This window comes from Macaca thibetana, chromosome 1, assembly GCF_024542745.1.
Source record: "Macaca thibetana thibetana isolate TM-01 chromosome 1, ASM2454274v1, whole genome shotgun sequence".
Lineage (NCBI taxonomy): Eukaryota > Metazoa > Chordata > Mammalia > Primates > Cercopithecidae > Macaca > Macaca thibetana.
This window is the reverse complement of record NC_065578.1, coordinates 210965238-210990794: the sequence shown is the minus strand read 5'-3', so window position 1 is coordinate 210990794 and position 25557 is coordinate 210965238. Positions and strand designations below refer to the sequence as shown.

Here is a 25557-nt window from a genome sequence, read left to right as displayed (position 1 = left end):
TTATTTTTATGGTGAAGTATTAACAGTTTGGGCTTTGGCATCCTCCAGACATGAGTGTAGATTTCAGTTCTATAACATTAGCTCCATGATGCATAACCTTTCAGAAGCCAGCTCTTCGTCTGAAAAAATGGGGATAATGTCTCTTATCCATTTTGTAAAGTTGTTATGAGGGATCACAAGACTTGAAAATGTGCAAATACTTACGTGTAAACACAGATAACTGGGTATGGTCTCTAACACATGCCTCCCTTTCCCTTCCCCTTTGCTTTCAGAAGTCATCAGGTACACATGGCCTGCACGGACTGATCAGAAATGACTGTGGCTGCCATCGAGAAAGATGTCCTAAATTTCAAAATGTTTTAGCCTCATTAGTAGATGCCAACATGACAATTAAAACAATGGTCAAACATTGTATCCTGAACCGGCAAAACAAAATTTATGTATGCAAGGTTGGGCAGCAGGTGCAGCAACCTTGGCCCTCCCATACAACGGAGGACGGGAAAGAAAATTGGTATCTCGGAAGGATGGAGATTGTAAATTATAAGGCAAAAAACTAAAACTTTTTTTTGACTAAGAAATTCTGTTTACACCATTTACACTCGTAAATCTTCAAGGATATATTGGTTCATTTAGTAAATATTTAGTGTCTACTATATGATAAGGACATTTCTAGGTTCTGAGAAGAAACTGAACAAGAGTCCAGGCATTTTCTCTACTTTTCATAGCGTTTACATGGTAATGAGGCAATATATGATAATATGAATTATTATCAGTAATATTATCTATTAATAGATGGTATTAATATTAATAATCTTTTGATTATCTGTTATATTTATAGTATCTACTAATAGATACTATTACTATTATCTATTCTTAATATATAATATTCATTATGAAGAGAAGAAAGTGTAAATCTCTGTTTAAGAATGATGAGGGTGCTCATTTCACACTCAATAGGCAGGAAGCTGCTAAGAGGAGATGGAACTTCCAGTGAATCTTGAATAAAAACCAAGAGGCAGCCACAATCTGAGAGAATAGCATCTCAGCCCACGAGGACCAGGAGAAGCCAGTCTGGTAGGTTACATATGTAGTGAAAGAGGAAGGTGAGAGGAGATGAAGGGGAAGTTCTGGGCAATGGCCAAACGGGGCCTTGCAAGCCACAAATGAGAGTATAGATTTTATTAAGGTATTTTGAAAGCTCCATAGGATTTTAAGCAAAGGAGTGTTATGTTACATTAATGTCATGTTATGTTAACCGGATTTCTTGTCTCGAACACTTACATCATGACTCTGCAGATAACCGATTAAGGACAGCACAAGAGTGGTCCTGCAGAAAACAGGTGAAAGGTTACTACCTACACTGGTCCAGGCAAGTTGAGATGAACCAGATGGTGCCCGGAGAGTCACAAGGAAGGGGGCAGATGTGGGATGTGTTCTGAGACGGATTCAATAAAACTGACTGAGGAACTGAATGTGGGGAATGAAGAAAAGAGGAAAATAACACCTATGCTTTTGCCTAGATCTGGGAAAGGAGTGAAGCCTGGGAAAGGGAGATGAAACAGATGGGGGAGAAACAAGTTTGGAGGAGGTGTGGGAAAACCTAGAGTTCTGTTTTCGACATGTTAATTTAGAGCTACTTGCTAGGCATTCAAGTAAAGATGTCATCCTTGTTGTGTGGAATCTGAATTTCAGGGGTCAAGGATGGAGCTGACATATGGGGAGAATGGACCCAGACACAGTCAAAGATTTACAAGCAAGGATATATACACACACACACACACACACACACACACACACACACACACACACACAGACATATATATACACACACATATATATACACACATATATATTTAAAGTTGCAATACAGAATGAATAAAAAGAAACTAACTCTTGGTACATTCATATAATACAATGCTACATATCTTTGGAAGTATATTTTTGAAAAATACTTAGAGAAATGTATAAATGGGAATGTATTGTTATACTATGAAGAGGTACGAGGAATGTGATCCCACATTTGTGCAAATATATAAATTACCAAAATCTAAAGCATACAAATATTTGTAAGAATTACTTTGGAGTTTTCAATGGTGAGATCATAGGTGTTTTGTACTGGTTTTGCATTTTTTGTATTTTCAAGATCAGAAAATATGGAAAAATTAATGACCATAAAAACAAATATAATTAAAGAACATCAGCCTATGAGTTACAATAAAACAGCTGAAGACACTAAAGAAAGATTTAGCAAATATACTTTAACAATAGTTCACTTAATGTCCTAACATTATTGTAAAGTTACTGAGAATATGTAAGTATTGATATATTTTCTAATGAATTTGCTTAAATAGTGATATTTAAAAATATTTATCAAACAAAAATTTCTAAATATTTTTTCCTGTGTTTTACACACATACACTTTTTGCCCCAGAGAATTTTGCACACAAAATGCCATACTTCATCATTTTTATATTTTATTATGAATAAGTGGTATCTAGTTAGTCCATCTATCACTCTGAATTTGATTTGAAAAATTGCAATGTGACATCCACTGCCATCAATCCCAAAATAAATGGACAATAGCCATATAATGTATTGTTTCACCTGAAAGGTTAATTTTGATAACACCTTGGAAATGATCAATTGTGCAAGAATTGGGTCTTATAATAACAAGAAGGGTAAGATCCTGGACAGGGCATTAATTCCATAACTCCAGTGGTATAATGTTATGTAGATGTGGAGTTATGCAATTAATGCATGATGTATCCTTAACAAGTTGTAGGTTCTCATCATCATCGAATAAAATGTAACAATTTAATCAATTCAGGTACAAGAAATGTTGGCCAGCTTCTTGCAACTAACAATAATGTCTTAGTTTTGAGGTTAAAGCAATCATCAGGCTCTCTCTCGAAATTTGGCCTACCTTTCCCTGAAATCTTAGGAGGCACGTTTGATATTTTAAAAATTAGCCCCACCGAATTTGGGTTTTAAGTTTGATATGATGGTTGAACTGTCAGTTGTTGGCATTCAATTAAATATTCTTGACTGAAATGAAGCAATTAGGGAAAACGTGTTTTATATGGTCAAGGTTAAGCTGAAATGCGAGATTCAATTTTAAACACAGGATTTAAGTAAGTATTCAAGGGCATATCAGAACACGCTTTTAGGAAATACACTGTAAAGATACTCAGATTAGACAAATTAACTGATGAACCCAAGAAATATGATTCTGACTCAGGCTCACAGCATCAACTGGTTACCAATGGCTCCTATAAACTGTGAATAATAGGTACAGCCTGCTTTGCTAGTATGACCTTTTCACAGTTTGTAAGACTCATAGACTTGCAGAAAGGAAGTGAAAGGGAAAGTGATAAGAGATGGCTGTTGTGCAAAACATTTGCGTTATACTTATTACAAGTCTAGCAAAAGCTTATGTCAGTGGTTAAGGAAGGGCATATTGGTGGAAAAGGATTGGCAGATACCCTAGATGTTTCTGGGCACAAGAATTCACTCAGTCCATATTTATGGAGTATCCTCCAGGTGCCCTTCCCTGTGAAAGATTCTTTCTAGGGTAACAAAGGAAAATCAGCAATACATATGCAAGAGGAGCTTGAAGACCAGTTAGGGGCAGGAGAATAAACATACAGTGAATAATTTCAGTTTTATTTGCTGAATATTTAGTAAATAAAGCAAGAAGCTGACTCAGGTGACTCATAATTCTTACATAAGGTAAAAACTTTTGACCTGTATATTAAAGGATGAGTAGACAGTTTCCAGGCACAGAGGGAAAGGCATTCTAGGAAAAGAGAACATGGGCCAGTCCAGTAACACAAAAGAGCTTAGAACGTTTGCCTGTGGAGGATGCTGCCCAGGTTCCAGCTGTCAGTTGTTGGCATTCAATTAAATATTCTTGACTGAAATGAAGCAACTAGGGAAAACGTGTTTTATATGGTCAAGGTTAAGCTGAAAGGCGAGAATTTTAAACACAAGGTGTACGTTAGCTGCATACAAGAGTGTCGCTGGATATGAGTTTGGAGAATTTCTTGAAATCAGACATTGTAAGGCTTTTTATTCCCATTCAGAATGTGTGTGGACTTTTTGCAATCTATCCATCTGACAAAAGTCTAACATCCAGAATCTACAAGGAACGTAAGCAAACTTACAAAAAACAATCCCATTAAACAGTGGACAAAGGACATGAACAGATACTTCTCAAAAGAAGACATACATGCAGCCAACAAACACATGAAAAAAACTCAACATCACTGATCATTAGAGAAATGCAAATCAAAACCACCATGAGATACCATTCTATGCCAGTCAGAATGACAATTATTAAAAAGTCAAGAAACAAGAGACGCTTGTGAGGTTGCAGAGAAATAGGAATGCTTTTACACTGTTGGTGGGAATGTAAATAGTTAAACCATTGTGGAAGACATCTGGTGATTCCTCAAAGATTAAGAACCGGAAATACCATTTGATTCAGCAATCCCATTACTGGGTATATAACCCAAAGGAATATAAATCATTCTATTATAAAGATACATGCACATGTATGTTATTTGCAGCACTATTCACAACAGCAAAGACATGGAATCAGCCCAAATACTCATCAATTATAGACTGGATAAAGAAAATGTGGTACATATACACCATGGAATACTATGCAGCCCTAACAAGGAACAAAATCCTGTCCTTTACATGGACATGATGAAGCTGGAAGCCATTATCCTCAGCAAACTAATTCAGGAGCAGAAAACCAACACTACGTGTTCTCACTTATAAGTGGGAGCTGAACAATGAGAACACGTGGACACAGGGAGGGGAACACCAGGCATTGGGTCCTGTTGGGGAAGGGTGAAGTGGTGGGGGAGAACAATAGAGAAAAGTACTAATGCATGCCAGGCTTAATACCTAGGTGATTGGTTGACAGGTGCAGCGAAGCACCATGGCACACATTTACCTATGTAACACAAACCTGCACATCCTGCACATGTACTCTAAAACTTTAAAATAAATAAAATAAAATAAGTGTCTGGATTTTAATCTTGAGGCAAAGGGAGAGACATTTACACAGAGAATAAAATATACTCAGAGGTGTGTTCGAGTAGTCCCCAATGTCAAGGGGAATGATTACCAGAAGGGAGTAACGATGATCAGAGAGACCATTAAAATATTTATTGCCATAGTTGAAGTAGAAAACCTCAGAGCCACGTAGTAGTCATGGCAAGGCAAAGAAGATAGTTTTAAAGGAGGTTTGAACAACACGGACAGAGAACTCAGATGTAAAGATTAGTTTTACTCAGCATCCAGCTGAGCACAGAAGTGGAGGTGTCAGGAGCAATGCATTCGCGTTGCCTTCATCAAATTCTCATGCAAACAGAATCAGAGCCAAAGAAGGTAACTCTCTGGCCTACTTAAGTAGCTTTTACACTTCTCAGCAGAGCCCGGGAGGGTCTCTTAGCCCCATGCATGAATGGAAGAATGAGATGAAAGTCCAAGATCCAGTTACTGCTTAAAATAAAAAAAATAAAAAAAATAAAATCTTTTATTTATTCTCAGGTTGTAACTAATGTCCCCCAAAATAAATACGTAGAAGCATCATTCAATTCAATTCTATCCCATTCAACTAACATACATTTGCTTTCTTCTATGTATGCTGCTTTGTGTGATTCTCCTAGGGAGAGATAATAATAAAGCTGAAATGAACTCACAATTGGAACGCTTTATAAATAGTGGTTTCTTCTTGTCATACATTTTTACCATTTCTGTCTTGCAACTTATTTTATGTGCCTCCTCTATGTGGAAGCTGTGGATGTATTCCTAACTTGAGGAGGCCCCTGTCATTACAATCATCTGTTTAATGTATTTCAACAGGCTTAGTATTAGGAGAATCAGAATTGAACTGGAGCTTTAATTACTCTATTTTTAGTGTGCTACATTTTGTAGGTTGTTAGTACTTAGGGTAGAAACCCAACAATTCTTGTCAACAATTTTCACTTTGGCAAACATCTTTTTATTTTTGCTTTCCATGTGAAGTAGTGGGAAAAAGGGACAAATTAACCTTGAGACACTATGTGTGTTTCTCTACCTCAACACTGCATTGTCCCATTGTCAAAAAACCATGAGACATTATCATTTGACTATATTATTTTTGGAATCTATATTTTAAAAAAAAACTAAAATGAGAAATAAATTGTCAGGAATGACTCAAAAAATCTTTTGTGCCTCATATGTGTATTAAGCATTGATTTTTACATCAAGGGCATGAAAATTGAATAATCTTGATTTGGGAGAGCCACCAAAATCATGTATTCAGAGAACCTAACAGTAAAAAGTTTTCAAACATGAATCTGCATTTCATGGAAAGAAAAGGAAATATTTTTAAAGGTACATGCATAGTTAATGTTTCTCATTTCCTCCAGCAGGAATTGACTATTTTGTCTATCACTGCAATGTAGTAAACAGAATTTGACACCTATTTACTGGCTGAGCTTAATAAAGAGATCACTATATTGCCTCCAAAAATCACTAAAAACAATTGATTTACTTTCTAGTTGGAAAACTGTCTCAGCACAGTGCATGACTGACAGTTTTTCCAATGTTTGAATTGTTCCTTTTGAGGCAGGACAGGTGAGTTCCAAATTGGGGCTTAGCACATGAGGGTTTTTGGCTTCACCCAGGAAAGAATTCAAGGGCAAGCTGGTGGTAGGGTAGAGGAAAAGAGCTTTATTGACGAGGCAGCATTACAGCTTTGTGACTGCAGAGTAGGACTACCCCATAGACATAGAGTAGCAGTTCAGGTCTGTTCTTCAATCATATTTATACCTACTTTTAATTGCATGCAGATTAAGGGGCAGTTTGTGCACAAATTCCTAGGAAATGGACAGTAACCTCTGGGTTGCCAGTCATTGCTGTGGAAAGAGGCGGTAACTATTGCCGTGGAAAGAGGCGGTAACTGTTGCCGTGGCAACAGTAAACTGACACAGCACACTGGTAGGCATGCCTTAATGGAAAGCGGCTTCTGCCCCATTCCTGTTTTAGCAAGTCCTCATTGTTCTGGTGTCCGAGCCCTGCCTCTGAAGCAGAGTCCCACCTTCCACCTCACTTTGTCACAAGCTCTCAAGTGCACATTCCATATTATCTGTAATACAGTAATGTTTATGAATCAATTACTCTAGTTCCACAACCAAACTTCCTTGCGATTAAATAATAAAAGCTCAACACTTCCAAGTGACTCCATGTTTCAGCACAGAGAAGACTTAAACTTTAATCGAAGAACCAAAAAACTGGGAGTTGCTTTTCTTCCTTTGGTGAAAGGGTAACAATTTTTTCCCCTTTAGGTCTCAGAGTGCTCACATTTTCTGCCCCCCATCATCCCTCATAACCACTCTTCAGTACAATCTGATGAAAATAGTCTTGAGAAATTTTCCTTTAAATTCTACTCACATCTACAAGTATTTTAGAAAGAGTTAAAAAATGATTAGAAATACATGAACCAGGGCTGGGCACGGTGGCTCATGCCTGTAATACCAGCACTTTGGGAGGCCACGGTGGGTGGATCATGAGGTCAGGAGTTCGAGACCAGCTTGGCCAATATGGTGAAACCCCGTCTCTAATAAAAATACAAAAATTAGCTGGGTGAGGTGGTGTGCACCTGTAATTCCAGCTACTTGGGAGACTGAGGCAGGAGAATTGCTTGAACCCGGGAGGCAGAGGTTGCAGTAAATCAATATTACACCACTGCACTCCAGCCTGGGCAACAGAGTGAGACTCCATCTCAAAAAAAAAAAAAGAAAAGAAAAAGAAAGAAATATATGAACCATTTTAAAAGCACAACAGATATTTTATCAAAAATTTTGTTTTTAGTAATGATCAAAATATGACATTTTTGTGAGTAAAAACGTCAAATTTTGTAAACTCAAACTATGCTTTAGAAAAGCTGAATGCAATTTTGCTATAAAAAGGAGTTGCTTTCATTTAAAATAAATTTATTACTTTTTGTGTATACATATATTTAACGATCACTTTTTCTTCATGCCTGAGCGCACGTGCGCACGCACACACACACACACATTCACACACACACACTCACACACACACATTCTGTTCCTTTCCATACATCCTGTCCCTACCCATCTCTAACAGCTACCTAGAAATGTAAATTCCGTAAGGACAGGCATTTTGTCTATAGTTTGTAGTCCCAGGGTATGCTATACTATAGGAGGTCACTAAATATTTGCTGAATGAATAAATAGAATACCCGAATTCTCTGGCTTCAAATATTTAAAGTCATTTACAACATGACTTTCTTTTCAAATAATTTAATCCCTTCAAATTTCAAATGACTTCACAATATCATAATTATCTTCTTTATTAAAAAAACCGATGTTATCCCAGTATTTTGGGAGGCAAAGGTGGGAGGATCACTTGAGGCCAGGAGTTCGAGACCAGACTGGCCAACATGGTAAAATCTGTCTCTACTACAAATAAAAAAATTATAGTTTGGCCGGGCACGGTGGCTCACGCCTGTAATCCCAGCACTTTGGGAGGCCGAGGCGGGCGGATCACAAGGTCAGGAGATCGAGACCATGGTGAAACCCCGTCTCTACTAAAAATAGAAAAAATTAGCCGGGCGTGGTGGCGGCGCCTGTAGTCCCAGCTACTCGGGAGGCTGAGGCAGGAGAATGGCGTGAACCCGGGAGGCGGAGCTTGCAGTGGGCCGAGATCGTGCCACTGCACTCCAGCCTGGGCGACAGAGCGAGACTCCGTCTCAAAAAAAAAAAAAAAAAAAAAAAAAAAAATTAGCCAGGTGTAGTGGCACATGCCTGTAATCTCAGCTCTTCAAGGGGCTGAGGAATGAGAGTTCACTCAAACCTGAAAGGCTGAGGTTGTAGTGAGCCAAGACCGTGCCACTGCACTATAGCCTGGGTGACAGAGCGAGACTCTGCTTCAGAAAACAGATGTTAAAACCACTACTTCAAAAGTAGTTCTGTTTCCTAGGGTTGTTTGCTCCTACATTTAAATTTTCCTTTTTGGGATAAATAACACAGCTGAGGGGATATCTAAAGGAACACCGGTAATTATATCTCTATCATAGAAAGAAGCAAAATAGGAGATAAATCAGCAAAATTATTTTCAACTAATTGAACTGAAAAGAGACAGTTCATGTGAAAGCATTTTGATGGGAGTGGGATGGGATAGAAGAGACACTTGTTGAGACCAAGAATCCTAGTCCCCACTAGGGAATCAATCAATTATAGGACATGTCCATTGATTTCACGGTATTTACATCCATCATTCAAGTGAAAGAAACAAGACATAAGAAAACAGGTTAAATGATATTATTTGATTTTTATGAATAAAATTTTCAATCTTAAAAATGGGTAATGCATTCTCCTGAAAGCCTCCTGCTTGTATCCTAACTGAGAATGTGTCTCCAAATAGATATAGATTCTCATTTGTATGCACATTGGTTCCCATGGAAGCATAGTAGGGGAAATCTTTAATTATGAGTTTAGAAGCTATTTACTCTCCAGAATATTAAATTAGCAAGGGTTAACCTGAAGCATATTTTCTAAATTAATTTTATTTTCAAAAATAAAATTAGTTCCCTATTTCCCCATATGAAAATATTATATGCCTCTGTATTTACGTGTCTGTCCTATAGTGGAGAGGCTGACTTCCTTACAAAGTCTTTGGAAATCAGTCTTACAAATTTAGGTTATATACATATGCCAATCAGTAGCGTACACAGCACAGTACATGCCTCCTCATTTGTACGCGGAAGATGATAATGGAGTCCTTGAAGACTTGTGAAGATTAAGAGACAACGTGGCTAGGAACTCCCTGAAAGTTACCAGCTGAGTGTATGGTAGTCATTATTGTTATGATCAATTTCAACATAAAATTGTAAGTCTTTTCGTTAAAAAGAAAGTTAGAAAATAGTAAGAAATGTTCATCCTCAAATGCATAAAATAGAGACTTATAAAGGTATCAGGAAACAAGCAGGTATTTTGTCAGGTGTTAGCTTTTGAAACAATAAAAAATATTTCTTCCAGGCTGGGTGTGGTGGCTCACACCTGCAATCCCAAAACCTTGGGATGCCAGGAAGGAAGGATCACTTGAGCCCAAGAGATGGAGACCAGCCTGGGCAATTAAGTGAAACCCTGTCTCTACAATAATAATAATAATAATAATAATAATAATAATAATATTGGTCAGGTGTGGAGCATGAGCCTGTAGTCCCAGCTACTTGGGAGACTGGGGTGAAAAGATTACTTGTGCCCAAAAGGTTGAGGCTGCAGTGAGCCTATCGTTTATATATATATATGTATAAATAGATATATAAATTTATATATCTTTTTATATATGTTTTTATATATGACATATTCAAATGATATATAAAAATATATAAATAATATATATCATATAAAATATGATACATATCATCCATACATATATGACACATATAATCTACACATATATAATATATGACACATATCTACACACAGGAGAAACAGATGATATATATCATAATATAATAAATATATATCACATATTAAATACATACATAGAAAGAAATAGCCATTTTCATTCAACAGTAATTATTATTGCAGTATTGCCAGTTACTTGAGCATATCAAAGCTTTAATAATGTGATAATACCTACATTATTCCACTATATTTCTGGTTACACAACTGGATGAATACTCTTGATATGGTATATATGGTTCATTCAAACATTACCCCTTTTTGCTTGATGCATGTTAATCTACAATAGTTTATGTGCTGGCAACTGGAGTAACCTATCGCCTATTTTCTTCTCTTAAAAATTATCTTTATTAGCCCAGTGCTTTACAGTTACCTATCTACAGCCATCTGTGAAATCCGAGTGGCTTGACATAATTTGTGCTACTCTATCTCATTAGCTCATGTTGACTTCACTGTATATGATTGGTCTACAGCAAGCAACAAAGATGGGTGTCATGTGTTAAAACACTGTTTTAGTGGACTTAATGATCTTTCACGTTAAAATTGTATGATAGAATTTCAGTTAAAATCGTACAATTCAAGAAGAAACAGCTGAATTAAACAATTTTAAGTCCTTCTCTGAGTGATGTATACCTACTCATTTATTGACAGAGGACTTTCTTTTGGTTCAGTTATTTTTCACTCTATTTTTAAACAAATAGCTGAAATCTACAAGAATAATAACACAGGTCAGGTGCAGTGGCTCACACCTGTAATCCCAGCACTTTGAGAGGCTGAGGCGGGTGGATTACCCGAGGTCGGGAGTTCGAGACTAGCCTGACCAACATGGAGAAACCCTACCTCTACTAAAAATACAAAATTAGCCAGGCATGGTGGTGCATGGCTGTAATCCCAGCTACTCAGGAGGCTGAGGCAGGAGAATCGCTTGAACCTGGGAAGCGGAGGTTGCAGTGAGCCAAGATCACACCATTGCACTCCAGCCTGGGCAACAAGAGCAAAACTGAAACTCCCTCTCAAAAAAAAAAAAAGAATGATAACACATATACATTTTCCACCTTTCCCAAATGATTAATGGTCGGGGACTTCCTTGGACATATGAATTATATATATAAATTATATAGCATGTCTGTGCTTTATATTTATGTAAATATGCTTTAATATGTATAATTTAAAAACAGTGATGCATTCAAGCCTGGAGTGTTGAACAAAAGCAATCAAAAGAAATATGACAGTTATTATAATAAAAGAAAACCTTAACTATTTTAAAAATATTTTTCTCACTAACTCATATTAGGGCAGTCACTCCACCTTCAGTTAACATGAGGTCAGAATATTTCTCATCATTGTTGAAATGCTGCTCTAAAAATCAAATTTTCCAGCCCACCCAGGGACACAATCAATCAATCAATCAATCAATCAATAAAGCTTAATGATAAATTAAGAAGGTAGGTAGTAGAGTCAGATATACATTTTCAAAATTCCTAATATCTTTTGATAAAAGTATTTACAATGATGTAAACATCATGGTAAGATAAAATTTGCCACTTTTCATTTTTTTCTGGTCATACTTTTTACAGATTTATATTAATAACATTTTAAGATAACATCCATATTGAAAGACATTTCATGGAAATCTTTGTAACATGCCAAATGCAATTATTTCTTGTGCAATCTAAGGACAAAATGTATCATCAACCATTTGAATCACTAATTTTATCGGTAACTATTGGTTGAGTTCTGGACCCAGGAAAAACAAGAATGAACAAGACAGGAACTGCCCTCAACTAGCTAACACCATAGCGAGATAGTTTTTATATCAACAAATCATTGCAAAAGAAGCGAGCGTGATTTATAACACAGGCATGCACACAGTACAGAAGAGCAGAAAAAGAAACAGTGAATTTTAAGGGGAAGATCAAGGAAGTTTTCACAGATGACAGTGCCTGTAAACTGAGTCTGAAAGGAAGAACATGAGTTTGCTTAATGGACTGTATGTCTAAGCACAAGGAGGCTCATGGGATCATGGCATGCAGGTAAGGCTTGGTGCTACTAGGTGGGGCTTGGTCAGCAAGGAAGGAGAGGACATTGGTAGCCAACACATCCGAGAGAGTCACTAAACCTCTCTGGGAAATTCACAGCTCATTGATTCCACTTCCAGTCACCATTGAGCAGGCTCTCTTCTTAAAGGACTCACCTTCTGCTTGACCCACAATACAGCCTGCTGGAATACACCTCCATTCCTAGGCTTATACGCTTCCCTTCACCATGATTATGCCATGCGTAAAGTTAGGGGCTATTCTCAGAATCCCACTGTAGTAAAGGTTTCATCTATTTCGTATCTCCAAATTATATTTCAGGTCTGAACATCCCATGTCTACTCCATAGTCTGCATTTAAGTAGTATCAGACAGATACTGGATTCTTTTTTTTTTTTTTTTTTTTTTTTTTTTTTTTTTTAGAGGTGGAGTCTCTCTCTGTTGCCTAGGCTGGAGTGCAGTGGTGCGATCTCAACTCGCTGCAACCTCCACCCCCTAGGCTCCAGCGATTCTCATGCCTCAGCCTCCTGGGCAGCTGGAATTACAGGTGTGTGCCACCACACCTGGTGAATTGTTTTTTTTTTTTTTTAGTAGAGATGGGTTTTCACCATGTTGGTCAGGCAGGTCTCAAACTTCTGACCTTAAGCGATCTGCCCATCTCAGCCTCCCAAAGTGCTGGGATTACAGGTGACTGCACCCAGCCAGAAGAAGACTTCTAAAGACATACATAATTTAACTTGTGATGTTAAGGTAAACATCACAAATATATATAATGACCATAAAACCACAAAGATAAGTAGAAATCCACAAAAATATGTCTGTTTAGTAGGTGATATGGTTTGACTGTGTCCCCACCCAAATCTCACCTTGAATTCCCACATGTTGTGTGAGGGACCTGTTGGGAAGTAACTGAATCGTTGGGGCAGGTCTTTCCCATGCTGTTCTCATGGTAGTGAATAAGTCTCAAGAGATCTAATGGATCTATAAGGGGGAGTTCCCCTGCACAAGCTCTCTCTGTGCCTGCTGCCATCCATGTAAGATGTGACTTGCTCCTCCTTGCTTTCCACCATGATTGTGAGGCCTCCCCAGCCACATAGAACTGTAAGTTCATTAAACCTCTTTATTTTGCAAATTGCCCAGTCTCAGGTATGTCTTTATCAGCAGCAAATGGACTAACAGAAAATGGACTAATAATACAGCAGTGCCAGCATTCCAACTGCATAACCTTGCTTTTTTCATTTTATTACATTCTAAATCCTAATATGAGACTTCTTAATGTGCATGTTGGCCACACTGAAGGGCTAGAAGTATGGCATGCTTCAGGCCCTGGGAGAGCAGGCCAGCATCACATCAGTGCCATGAGCATCTCTCACCCAGGCCCTCATGGAGGGACAGCAACACAGCAACCAGGCCTGTACCCATGTCCATAGTATGTAGGTTCTTACCAAGAAATGCACCCCCAAAGCCTTTATGCCCCAAAGCTTCCTCCATAACCACTACTGTCCTCATCAGAGGAAAACTCTATAAAGGCTGAAGAAGTTACTGCAAAAATAAATAAGAAGAATAAATGGGTGTGTGCAAAGCAATCCCAGATAACATTTTAATCTGAATTATAAGCAAGTCAGGTAAGTCAGATGAAATTTACATGTGAAAGATTTTCTGGGTACAGAGATGGACAGAGTTGGACAAACCAAACGCTGTCATTGTTTTAGATGGTTTATAAGGAGGACGCGAGGGAACAACACTTGGCTTTCTGGTCTGAGTGATACACGTCAGCCCAGCAACTGGCTCAACTAGAGAGATGGACACAAAACATGGGCTCATGCTCTTGACTCTAAATATTGCCTCAAGTTATCAGTACTTTCCACCTTGGGAACAAACTATGACTCATTTGGAAAATGTCACCCACTAAAACCACTGAATTTTGTCCAATGTAAGCTCAAAGGACAATATCTTAAGTTGATTCATAATAAAAACAAGTGTACGTCTGATATAGAACTCATGATTATGAAAGTGAAAGTTCAAGCCCTTACTCCCCATTGCTTTGTGAAACATTTTCTACATTTATACCTCCTTTCTTTTTTGCCCTCTTTCTCTCCTGCAAAAAAAAAAAAGTAATTTTAAACATGGTGACAGTCCAAAATTCAAAATAAATTGAACATTCATTTGATATTCCTTGATCGGCCTAATAAAGCCATTTTTTTTTGGTCATTTCAGTATTCCATATTCAAGCTATGTTTGCATTTTGTTGTTTGATTTAAATATTTGTTAATCTTTTTAGAAATTCTGAATCTAACAAAATAAATCCTATAATTGAGCACATTTACAAAAGTCCTTTAAATATAACACATGGCAAGGACATTTTCAAATTCAGAAGTTCTCTGATTTACATTATTTTAAAATCATACTATATAATGATTTGTGATGATATCTTTACAATGTCTGACAAAGGTGATAGCTACCATTCCTTGTGTGGATACTGTGTTAAGCCATCTGAACAAAGGCAGTATGGAGTATATCATAATCATTACCATTTTATTTCTCAGAAATTGAGGCTTTTGAAAACTTCACAATTAATAAATGACTTTTGACCCAGGGCTTTCTGATTCTAAAATCTGTGCTCATCAGGATAATCCCACACTCCCCAGGGAACTGACTGATAACTTAGTAAGTCTCACACTGCTCCCAAACACTTGCCCATATTAACTCATGTAATCCATACAACAAGCCTATGCGATCAGATAGATCTCTTTTTATCAGTCTCATTCTATAAATGTGCAAACTAAAGCGCAGAGAAATTAAATGACTTGTCCAACTTTGCAAAGCTACAAAATGGTGGAACTGGGTTGCAACCTCAGGCAGTCTGACTATAGATCCTGCATACTTCAGCACTACGCTACAATATTAGCTAGTGAATATGTCACCTGTTAAGATTTTTGTTTCATTTATATGCAAAACTTTTATTCATGTAACAGACCACTGCCCTTCTAGTGAAAATCATATCTAATTTCAGGAATTAGAATTTGCAAACCAGTTTCATTGCATAAGCCTGGTTATATAACTTGTTTAAATTTAGTGGAAAAGTCTTTCTCAATATTACTGAATATATTTGTTAAGATTACATTTTCAGTTGTTCATTTTAAACAGGCTAGCTGTATTCTCCTAGCTAAAGAGAACGGCCATAGAAGATGTTAAAAAGATGTCAGTTAACAAATGTTTTAAATATTATATTTAAATAATATTTACAATCTCACCAAATTCCTCCATTGTTTCCTTAGTATCTTGAAACTAAAGTACACGTAAGAAATATCTAATATATCTTTCTCCTTCATGTGTAAAGACCTAATAGATAAAATCGAATAAGAGTAAACACGCTGGAGGGAAGCAGCAGCAGAAATTCCTTATGGTTGGTGGGGATTGCTGTGTGCATGGGTGTGTGAGAAACATGTTTCCTCATATATCATTTAAACATAATTTTCTCAAATATACAAAATGAATTTGGGTCATAAATTAGAATTAATTAGGATTTTATCATTTATCTCTTAGGTAAGTAACATATAAAATAGTAGACTGCATTAATCAATTTGAAGAGACAATTATGGTCACAGTTTTTTCCAGCTTCCTACTTGTGATGTTAGTTGACCACAGATAACACCATTTATTTTTACAGAGTTTGAGCGTTAGCTAATAATTTCACATCCGTTACCTCTTTGGACCTTCAAAGGAAATCTTATGAAGTAGGTAAAGCAGAAGCAATTCCTATCATTTTTCAAATGAAACTGAGGCCGAGAGATTAGGGGACTAGTATGAGGAGAAATGCTGGAGACGAAATAAAATTAACATCTTCTGACTGAGTTTAACTTTCTTTCCATAACAGCATAAATATCATGCACCAACTGTTAGTATGGTGCATCGGTAAGTGGAAGCACATCAAATACCCTGTATAATAAAATTAAACTGCTTCAAAGTATAAACTAGGTAAAAAGTTTAAGCTTACATTGGCACCAGATCTATATAATATTAACCAGAAGATATTGAAACTGTCCAGTGATGTTTTTTAATTCAATTAAAAAAGAGGGAAGATTCTACAGTTCTAAATTCTGCCTATACAGGTATACATAATTATCATATTTGTATACTTACACCTAATAGATACAGCTCAGCATGCTCCTTCATTTTACAATTGGTTGATACAGAAATAGACTAGATCTAGCCATATTTCATACCAGCAACACAAATACATGTGTTTTGCACATTTTTCATTATAAAAATAGGTACTCTGTTGAAAATCTCAACATATAACTGTGTACATGATATTAGTTTAAAAATACCTACTAGTGAAGAGACTGGTGTTGTACATCATGATGGGGATGGATACAGTTCATTCAATCCACAGTCCACTGAGTGACTCACAACCAAAATATGTGCCATTACTGTTCATATCTAAACAGACACAAAAAGATGACAAAATCGGTCAATAAGTATGATCTCATATGGTTTGCATAAGATTATCTTTCTAATCTGTAGTATAATAATAATAATAAAAATAAAAAGATGTTTGATAAGCAACCCAACAGAAAGACCTTATCCTACATACCTCTGTTGTTGTTGTTTTTATTTCATTAGCTTTAAGAATACAAATGGTTTTTGGTTACACAGGTGAATTGCACAGTGGTGAAGTCTAGGATTTTAGTGCATCCATCACCTAAGTAGTGTACATTGTACCCAATAGGTAGTTTTTATCCCTTACCCTCCTCCCACCCTCTGAATCTCTAATGTCCGTTATTATCACTCGGATGCCTTTGTATACCCATAGGCTGGCTCCTACTTATAAGTGAGAACAGGTAATACCTCCGTTTTGTACACAATGTGAAGTATAGCCATGCGAACATACCACATAGTCAGTAAATATCTCTGATTCAGAAGTAAATTTACTAGTAACTCAATGTAACATTTCTAGAAAGCCATATGCTTATCAATAAGAAAACCAAACTTATCCCGTGATGTGAATTTTTTAAGGCCTATGTGTTGAGCATTACCCTATGCATGCATATGAACTTCCATTTAGTCTTCACCACAAATCTGCAATGTAGTCGTCTCGTTTTACAGATTTAAAGACTCAGGGGAGTAAGGCAACTGGCCCAGGACTCTGCCCTCTACAGAACATGCTGCTTTACCATATCACGTGGACCATGCAGAGCAACCCTTCTTTCAATGATTGGTTGTGCCCTATGCGTCCTACAATGTGACCAACAGCTATTGAGTTGATATATAAAGATACATCTCACTGGTTCTCTGTCTCTCATGTAGTTCTCTAAAATGCAAGCATAGTATTCTACTCATCTTTGTATGTCAAGATAGATATAAAGTGAGATCTCACTTTGAAATATAGTGCCTGGCACATACAAATATGTGCTGAGTAAATGAATGAATGAACAGCAACAACAAAAGTAGGCATTGGCATCTATTTTTTGCCTTAATTCACACTTTTGTTTTGTCAATCCTTTAATTTACTTGCCAAAGTTATCTTTCTGTTTGCAATACAATCTCAAGAAGAAAAAGAATAATCTGAAATATCATTTGAATGAAGTTCAAATATATTCATTCCAAAAATCACACACTAGTTAGCAGTTTAATTTAATTCATTTAGAGATCGAATTCTATTTCTCAAAAATAGAAAAAGGTTAAATAATAAAGACATTTTCCAGAAAGAAAAAAAATCCATGTTTTACCTGTAGATTAGGTATCGGCTTCCTAACAGGACTTACACCTACGCACCTTCCCCGATCACAGAGGGAAGGACAGCACGAATATAGGAGAAAACTGAAGTCGAAGTCTATAGGCAGAAACTGCATGATTACTAGGAGCTAGGAAAAGCTGCTCTGGATTGGAGATGCTACAGAAAAACAGCCAGCTTGGAGACTCTAGTGGTCAGATCCCAATTTACTCTGCAGAAAAAGCAGCACCACAGCAATCTCCCCAGAGCAAGAGTGGGCAAACTGCAACCCTGCTGCCAGTTTTTGTGTAGCCTGTGAGCTAAGAATGGTTTTGACATTTTTAAATGTTTGGAACAAACTAAAAGAATTGTGCGAATTATTTGAAATTCAAATATCAGAGTCTATAAATAAAGTTTTATTGGAACACAGCCACAGCCATTCATTTACATATTGTCTCTGGCTGCTTTCACGTTACCATGGCAGAGTTGAGTAGTTGTAACAGAAACAGTATGACCCACAAAGCCTAAAATATGTACTATCTGACCCCTTATAAAAATCGGTTGCTGGGCCGGGCGCGGTAGCTCACGCCTGTAATCCCGGCACTTTGGGAGGCCGAGGCGGGCGGATCACGAGGTCAGGAAATCGAGACCATCCTGGCTAACACGGTGAAATCCCGTCTCTACCAAAAATACAAAAAATTAGCCGGGCGTGGTGGCGGGCACCTGTAGTCCCAGCTACTCGGAAGGCTGATGCAGGAGAATGGTGTGAACCCGGGAGGCGGAGCTTGCAGTGAGCCGAGATTGCACCGCTGCACTCCAGCCTGGGCGACCCAGCAAGACTCTGTCTCAAAAAAAAAAAAAAAAAAAAAAAGAAGAAGAAGAAAAATCGGTTGCTGATTTCTGGTCTAGAGAATTGTTCATGCTTGATTTGGAGGAGATTATATGACAGGAAGAGGGGTGCTTTAGGGCAGATTGGACGCAGACGCTGCGAACCCCTGGCCCTACAGAAGATCATGAGCCTCAGGGGCAATTAAATAACCGCCTTGAGTAGGGCAGGGTATTTCTTTGGGGACAGCAGGATTTCCCCTGTAGGAAGCACAAGAAATGAGGTCAGACTCAGCCACACTTCATGTCAGGTGCACAAGCTGGGGCAATGAGGATGGATGGAGAAAGCTGGCCACCGGGATAGTGTCATTCTGCAACGTGCCAGAATGGCATTCTCTTCAAGGAAATCTCCAGAGCTCTGACTCCCTCCCTAAAGGTGCCAATCTTCAGAATGACAGATAACTGAGACAACCAGTCTTCTTGCTGAAGGCCTAAGAAAGGTCATGATAACAGCAAACAGAAGAACTCTAAAAAAGTTAAAAGATCCTCCATTTGCCCCCATGTAAGGGCAAAGAGTGGAGCACAGCAAAGATGCATAAATGGTAAAAATGTAAAATGAAGAAAGCATGAAGGTTATAGAGAAGAATCCGCTACATACATAATCCTTCCACGGAGAGGTGGCATTTCTTTTTGAAAAACATCAAAGGAAAGTAAAATACATTTTGTAGAATGTCTGTTTTTGAGACAACAGAGAACAAAATCCCAAAGATTTATCTTCCAGCAGAGAAGTTAGTTAAGCCCAAATAAATGAGAAGATCCCTAAATGGTTTCCCCATTGCATCTTAGAGGTGAAGAGAAGGTGGGTTTTGAGCTGGAAGACTTGGCTCTAAACACCAATTCTGATATATTCTTGCTACAGGACCTTGGACAGCCGGCCTCATATTCGAAGTCTCACTGGCACCACCTCTAAAATACAGTTGTTCTGAGAGTCGTAAGACAAAATATGCACAAGATGTCTAGAATACTGCCTGTCTCATGGGAGGTACGTGAGATTTCCTAACTGCCTAGCTTGCTTTCTCTCCCTCCTCTTCTAATACTAATCTCCAACCAAAATTATTACAGCTATAGGAAGTGGCTGCCAGATACTCAGTTCTCTCCTACGCTCCATACTTTACTTTGCTCCTTCTGTTTTCTGTGAGTAGGCAACATCTTCTTATTTGGGGTGCCTTTCTATTTGTCTGGTAAACTGCTACTCATTTCAAAAAATAATAATTCAAAAGCTAATTCTTACCAACCCCTAGTCCCTCAGGCACAAATATACTGCCATAACATTTTGTACATAATGTATATAATATAATAATATTATATTGTATTATCATCTGTTTGTATATCTGTCTTTCCCAGGAGGTTAAATCTTGGTCATTCTGTCTGATATAGTATAATATCAAGATGATTAATTATAATTTCCAGGGGAAGACAGACATAGTTTTTTAAAAAATGCTCACACATACATACTTCTGCCTATCTACCAGCCCTCTCTGCCTATCTACTGCCTATACTGCACAAGGGTCTTCTGATTCCTGTTGAATAGAGGAATTTCCTTCACAGCAGTTACAATCTGGAGTATTGCAGTGATTTCCAGACAGCTAGGTGTGCAACACGTTCTGATATTTGTTGAGAGAAAGAAGTGAAGAATGAACAAGTAAAGAAAGAATGACAGAAAGGCAGCCTTGGTGAGGATTTGGTATATAAAAAATTGGCTTGGCATGGTGGCTCATGCCTAAAATCCCAACACTTCAGGAGGCCAAGGCAGGCAGATTGCTTGAGTCCAGGAGTTCAAGACCACCCTGGGCAACATGGTGAAACCCCATCTCTACAAAAAAATACAAAAATTAGCCTGGCACGGTGGTGCACACCTGTAGTCCCAGCTACTTGAGAGGCTGAGATGGAAGGATCACCTGAGCCTGGGAGGTGGAGGTTGCCGTGAGAGGTAATCACACCACTGCACTCCAGCCTGGGTGACAGAGTGAGACTCTGTCTAGAAAAAAAATAAAAATAAAAATAAAAAATGAACATAGCATATTGCAGGTGGCATTGACAATTTAGTTATCCTGGAGATCCATCTGGAAATACACACAAAATGAAATAAATCTCATTTTATGGATGTAAGTCAACTTTAGGCAGCTCCCAGTAACAATATTCCCTCATTTCTTGAACACCTACTACATGTGAGGCTCAGTGGGAGGTACAACCTCTAAGTCAGCTATTATTTGTATGTGTTCACAAGAAGATATTGAAGATGAAGAAAAAAATAGGGAATTTTTTTTCTTGACTAAAGTCACACAGATATTAGTACAGTAAGTCCTCACATAACATTGTTGATAGGTTCTTGCTCACCTTAGTACCTGGAGAAAACCCACACAGACATGGGAAGTTTGTGCAAACTCCACACAGACATTGGCCCCAACTAACATTTTTTTCCGCCAATATTATAATTATAAGAAAATAAAGTTGAATTAAACAAAGTTATTCAAGGACTTGTTATATACCGAGTTCTAAAATCTATGCCTTTCCACATGACAAATCAAGATTCTTCGTTACTTTGATAAATGATGCTTTTAACATAGTATTTATTGTGTGAACAGTTAATGAATGGTAGCTGTTGTTACTACTGTTATTAACACCATCACACAACAACAGGGGAACAGTTTAACATTATGGAATGTTAAACTGCTAAACTTATATAATACTTTATTATTATAAGAAATGTGGAATTTATACTGATATAAGTAAATGTATGTAAAATGCAGAATATAAAATGGCATGTATTAGTTAATTAAAATTACAGGCAATATTGTGTATGGTAAATTAATAAAAATTAGAAGTTAGTATGCTGAAAATAATGAGACTGTGTGTTTGTAGGTAACTTATTTGAAGTTCCTCAGTTTCTTTGAGAGCACGAAAATTTCCTTGAATTCAAATTTATGTTAAAACAAACATAATGTGTAATTTCTAAAAGTGGTGTTACTATCCCAGACCTTCTCCACATTTGAAATCTCATTTCTTCTGGTGCAAGATAGCAAATTACTGTTGTTTTAGTAAGAGCTGTTTGTTTGTCTATTTATTTTACTATTGGGAATGGAAACACTTAGAGGCAGATTTTTTAAAAGAATTACTGAAGTGAAGTTTTCTTTGAAATGGAGTCATTTAAACCACTTACTTCACTTAAAATAGACATAGTTTACCTTAACGTTTCCCGATTAGCATAAGCAATCTACATATTATGATGCCGACTTCTGTAGTAAAGGCTAGACTATGTTAACATTTTGTTAAGATAAAGTAGTCAACACGTGCTGAAAATAAATTTATTTCTTATACAGTCATGCCTCACTTAACAATGAAGACACATTCTGAGAAATGCATCATTAGGTGACTTCTTCGTCATCTAAACATCATAGAGTGCACTCACACAATCCAAGATGGTATAACCTTGTACACACATAGGCTCTATCATACTCCCTATTGCTTCTAAGGCTATCTGTATAGCATGTCACTGTACTGAATACAATAGGAAACACCTGTGTATGTAAACATCAAAACGTAGAAAAGGTAGAGTAAAAATATGGTATTAGGCCAGTGCGGTGGCTCACACTGTAATCCCAGCACTTTGGGAGACTGAGGCAGGTGGATTGCTTGAGTCCAGGAATTTAAGACCAGCTTGGGCAACATAGCAAAACCCTATCTCCACTAAAAAAAGATGCCAAAATTAGCCGGGCATGGTCCCACTTAATCAGGGGCTGAGGTAAGAGGATCACCTGAGCCTTGGGAGGTTGAGGCTGCAGTGAGCCAAGATGGCCCCTGCACTCCAGCCTGGACAACAGAGTGAGACCCTGTCTAAAAAAAAAAAAAAAAAAAAAACCCAGTATTATAATCTTATAGGACTACTCTTGTATAAGTGGTCCATCGTTGACCAAAACATCATTATGCAGTGCATGACTTTACAGAAATATGAGAAAGAGAGATTTTAGCAGAACCGTAATAGCAATAGTGACAAAAGTAATTGCTGCAAAAGGGTAAGAATATTTGATAAGAGTGACAGCTGAGACTCAAAATCGTCTTTGTGCTCTGAGAGCTGTGGAAGGCTAACCCCACTGGGGAACATCCAGCTCAGAGCTCATCTGGGCCTCAGACTTTCATCTGAAGGGAGTTCTAACCAGTGTCACTAACTGCTGAAGCAACTGACATTCTCTTATTCTCACTGAATTATAAGAGAACAAAGGCCAAAAAAAATTGAAAGAATTCTGTGTAATCAAAGCATCTTTTAACAAAGAAGGTACAGAAAAATGACCTTGAACCTGATCATCAGGGAATCTGAAGCAGCTTCTTGGGCATGAGTGGGTGGCTTTTCTTCCCCACAGCAGTTATGTCCAGAGTTTTACATCTGACAGAGCCATGTCTTAAGCACACCAAGGGTTGGGTGGGCCTGGGGCAAATGGTGATATTCTGGATAAAAATGCACATTGTAGCTCAGTTTTCTTTAATTGAAAGGGTTATATGAAGAGTCTTTTTTCTCTCTTTGCTAAAATCCTAAAGTTATTTTTCATTAGAAATAACTATTTTAGGGCCCTTATTTGATAGCCACAGTGGTAAGGAAGGAACTAATAAATCAAAGGGAAAGATAGCCTTGATGAAGAAAGGCTCAGGCATAACAAAAGTAGGAGGTGGATTCCTAAGCTTGTTTCAAATTGCTACTGGGTAGGTTTATATATGTGTTTACATTTGTAATGAGGCAACTGTCATTTCGTGTTTATATTTATTGACTATTAAACTTTAAAGACCAGTTGTACTGAAAATTAACTCCTATATTTATTCCACATGTGCTATGCTGATGTTCCAACGACTTTTTAAATGAAGTTTATGTAAGGACAGCTGAATTAACTAGACAAAAATCAGTAGATTTTTAAAATATATAGTTTACAAAATAGAGACAGCAGCTTCAAAACCTATTTAAATTAAGTCTAGCTCCAACATTATCTAATCGGGTTGAAACAGCCCTTTGGCGGCAGGGGATAGAGTCCTCTCATGAATCAGAGCTGTCACAATAGCGAAGAAGTGGTCAAGCTGTTTGATAGAGGGGTGAGGTGGAGTTTAGCTAATGCAGAGAGGAGGTCAAAAGTTAGGGCAAAGGGCCAGCAGAGAGAAACTGAAAAGCAGTTTCTATTGGCATCTTCCTGAGGGAAAAAGAAAGGAAAGGAAAACAATAAATTTCAGAGAGACTCTCATCACACTTTGTAATTGCATGGAAGATGAGAACTATGTAAATTAAAGGAAGTGATACTTGGCAAACCTTCCTAAAAGGCTAAGCTACCATCTCATTATTTTAGCCATTACATGCTCTTGCATTTCTCTTTCTTCTTTTCCTTTCTTCTGCTACTTCCCCTCTTCCCTTCTTCTTTTTTTCTCTTCTGCCCTTTCAACCTTTTCAGCTGGAGCAATATCATAATTAACACTGCTCATGTGTCTACCCACAAGTCAAGCACTTATGACTGATTTACATGCATATTTTCTTTTAACACTCTTCCATCATTGTTAATAGTATCCATATTTCATAGATGTTAAGGCTCATATAGACTGAATTTCAAAGCCAAATTAGCCAGTGAGTGGGAAAAGATGGAAATCAAATCTTAATCTGATTCTTTAATTAATAAAAGAATGATTTTCAGGAGTGAAACTGTAAATTGCGGAACTCAGTGTAATCACAAGCCCTTTGCACATAAGAAATTAGGATGCGGATGGACGAACTTTGGGAACGGAGTTAAGTGGCCATATGAGCAAAATTCTGTATTGGAGAGCTATTCGACCAAACATTTTTAAAATAAAAGCAATCAAGTAAGTATTTAGGGAACAAATGGAATTCAATTCTGAACGTTACTGGTAGAAGGGGGTCTTCATTAGTGACTGATATAGAGTTTGGAGGTCCCCTCCAAATTTCACGTTAAGATGTAATCCCCAGCATTGCAGGTGGGGCCTGGCAGGAGGGGTTTGGGTCATGGGGGTGGATCCCTCATGGCTTGGTGGGGTCCCCAATAGTAATCTGGCTGTTTAAAGTATGTGGCACCTCCCTTTGATCCCACCTTGTAAAGGTCCTGCTCCTGCTTAGCCTTTTACCATGAGAAAAATCTCCCTGAGGCTTCCCCAGAAGTCAAGCAGATGCCAGTGCTATGCTTCCTGTACAGCCTGCAGAACCGGGAGCCAATTAAACCTCTTTTCTTAATAAATTACCCAGTCTTAGGTATTTCTTTATAGCAATGCAAGAACAGCCTAACACAGGATGATGTACCATTTAAGTCACATGAGAAAAGAGAAAGAACAATTGACACTAGTCCAGGAGACATCTAGACTGGAGGAGCAGTTAAAAGGGTATTTTTTTTTTTAAGAAACTGCAAAGAGGTTGGCAATCAGTCTAAGAATACCTCAGGCATGTAAAA

At 37.6% G+C, this 25557-nt stretch overlaps 1 protein-coding gene across 4 annotated transcripts in view; it reads right to left on the bottom strand.

The window, feature by feature from the left end:
* The window catches only part of CHRM3 (cholinergic receptor muscarinic 3), a 515790-nt gene that overhangs the window by 339734 nt on the left and 150499 nt on the right, over window positions 1-25557 (bottom strand). Inside the window, exons 1-2 of one of the 4 annotated variants that reach the window (XM_050770792.1) lie at window positions 18261-18831; window positions 16864-16971 (exon numbers count right to left, since the gene is read on the bottom strand). The exons of 1 other annotated variant lie outside the window; for it this stretch is intronic. The gene's annotated coding sequence lies outside the window, so the exon portion shown is untranslated. Of the gene's footprint in view, window positions 1-16863; window positions 16972-18260; window positions 18832-25557 lie in introns of those variants that run through there. 2 more of the 4 variants (XM_050770781.1, XM_050770803.1) reach the window with 2 other exon arrangements.